This window comes from Anopheles coluzzii, assembly GCF_943734685.1.
Source record: "Anopheles coluzzii chromosome X unlocalized genomic scaffold, AcolN3 X_unloc_7, whole genome shotgun sequence".
Taxonomy (NCBI): Eukaryota; Metazoa; Arthropoda; class Insecta; order Diptera; family Culicidae; genus Anopheles; species Anopheles coluzzii.
In genome coordinates this window covers 185001-187500 of record NW_026054502.1, presented here as the reverse complement: position 1 = coordinate 187500, position 2500 = coordinate 185001, and the positions used below count along the sequence as shown (strand labels likewise).

The 2500-nt window shown below is 47.8% G+C and overlaps 1 pseudogene; it reads left to right on the top strand.

Annotated features, from left to right (window-relative positions):
* Positions 1–2500, top strand: part of LOC125908117 (large subunit ribosomal RNA) — a 9185-nt pseudogene that overhangs the window by 4627 nt on the left and 2058 nt on the right.

Below are 2500 nucleotides of genomic sequence, written 5' to 3'. Positions count from 1 at the left end.
GACATAGGTGATATGCGAGTGGTTAGCGTTTACGCGCCACCTAGATTTAGTACGGAAGAGTTCCAGATCATGTTGGATAACACGGTAATGGCCGTAACCGGTATCCACAAATTCGTTATCGGGGGGGACTTCAACGCTTGGTCAGTAAGTTGGAACAACCAACTTGGCGAGCGTGGAGAAACCCAGAAACGAAGAGGTGAGTTGGTCTTATCAACCTTTGCGCAGATTGACGCAATTTTATTGAACGACGGCAGCACCCCAACTTATGTTGGACCAGGGCGCACGTCTGTAGTTGATCTTACTTTTGCGAGCAGAACAGTTGCAAGATCATTTAAGTGGGAGGTGTTATCTAGCTATATGAACTCGGATCATCGTGCGATACGCATAGATCTTGAGACGCAAAGCGTGCGTAATCTGTCCCGACCCATAACGGGATGGAGCATCAAGTATTTTAGCAAAGACATATTTGAAGTTATGATGCAAGCCGCTTTTGAGACCGAGGTCACAACAAGCGAAGACTTAATGCGTATACTTGTCACGGCGTGTAATGCGACGATGACCAAGCGTAAGAGGTACACTCCTAACAAGAGTGCATTTTGGTGGACGCTAGAGATTGAGGCACTTCGCAAAGAGTGCAAACACCGCGATCGGTTAGCGCAAAGAGCTTTTAATACTGATCTCTATTCTACTTTTAGGGACGAGTTCAAGGTGGCACGGAATGCCCTCAAGCGATTGATCAAGCATACCCGACAGAGGAAGTGGAAAGAGTTCCTGGGAACAGCGAACAACGCATCATTTGGTATAGTATATCATACGTTCAAGAAAGTGGCCGAGGGTTCGATTGGACCCCGAACTATGACATTAGACGAGTTTAGGGAAGTGGTGAGCGAGCTTTTTCCTACTCACCCAAACACGGTGTGGCCTGATTATCGTATTGATCAGCCACGAGAGTTTGAAAGAATTACTAATGATGAGATTCTTGCGGTTGCCAGGAGACTACCCAACAAGAAGGCGCCGGGACCAGATGGTATCCCGAATGAGGCGCTGAAAGTTGGTATGTTGACTGCAACCGATGCATTTTGTAGGGTTTACCAAGGCTGTTTAGAGAACGCGAAGTTCCCCGATGAGTGGAAAAGGCAGAGGTTGGTGTTAATACCGAAGCCGAACAAACCACCAGGGGAACCGGGTTCGGTACGCCCCATTTGTCTATTAGACGGGGCAGGTAAAGGTCTAGAACGCATCATAGTGCAACGGTTAAATGCACACATCGAGGAGGTCAACGGACTGTCCGACGACCAATTTGGTTTCAGAAGTCGTCGATCAACAGTTGATGCGATTCAACGGGTAGTGGACATTGTTTCGGTAGCTAGAAGCAGAAACCGATACAGTGGACGGTATTGTGCAGTTGTTACATTAGATGTTACTAATGCTTTTAACAGTGCTTCGTGGTTGGCGATTGCTAATGCATTACAGAGAATTAACACTCCTAAATATCTTTATGATATCATTGGTGATTATTTTAGGAATCGTGTGCTGATGTATGATACCACAGATGGACCGGCAGAGATTGCAGTCACATCGGGTGTACCTCAAGGCTCGGTACTTGGCCCAACGTTATGGAACCTCATGTACGACGGTGTCCTACGAGTTGCAATGGTGGAAGGTGCACGGATTATCGGCTATGCAGACGATATAGTGTTGTTGGTGGAAGGTAATTGTGTTGATGATATTGAAATTCTCGTTTCCAGCCAGATTCGCATCATCGACAGATGGATGACCGACAACGGATTAAAGATAGCCCCGACCAAGACCGAGTTTATCATGGTCAGTTCCCATCAGAGGATACAGCACGGGGCTATCAGGGTAGGTGATCACGTAGTACATTCGTCGCGCAGCTTAAAGTATTTGGGGATGGTCTTAGATGACCGCCTCGAATACACTTCACACATCAGGTATGCGGTGGAGAGAGCGACGAAGCTATGGACCACCTTGGTAAGGATGATGCCTAATAAGGCAGGTCCAAGTAGTAATGTTAGGCGAGTAATTGCTCTTACTGTTGTGGCGAAGGTCCGGTATGCCTCGCCCATTTGGTGTCATACCCTTAGATTTGCTAACCGTAGACAATGGCTACGTCGGTTTTACCGGCCAGTAGTCCAGCGAGTTATCTCTTCTTTCAGGACAACTTCTCACGATGCAGTCTGCGTGCTCGCGGGAATGATCCCGCTGCATCTCCTCCTGGACGAGGACTCCAGGACTTTTCATCGGAGACGAGCAGAGAACATCGCCGGATCGGTTGCACGTAACATGGAACGTGTCACAACTATGGAACGATGGCAACGAGAATGGGATGAGAGTGTTCACGGTCGGTGGACATACCGTCTCATACCCGACGTCAACAGATGGATAAGTAGAAGATTTGGTGGTGTAGATTTCTTTCTTTCTCAGTTTCTTTCCAGCCATGGCTTCTACGCCTACCAGCTTCATCGGATGCAGTTAACGG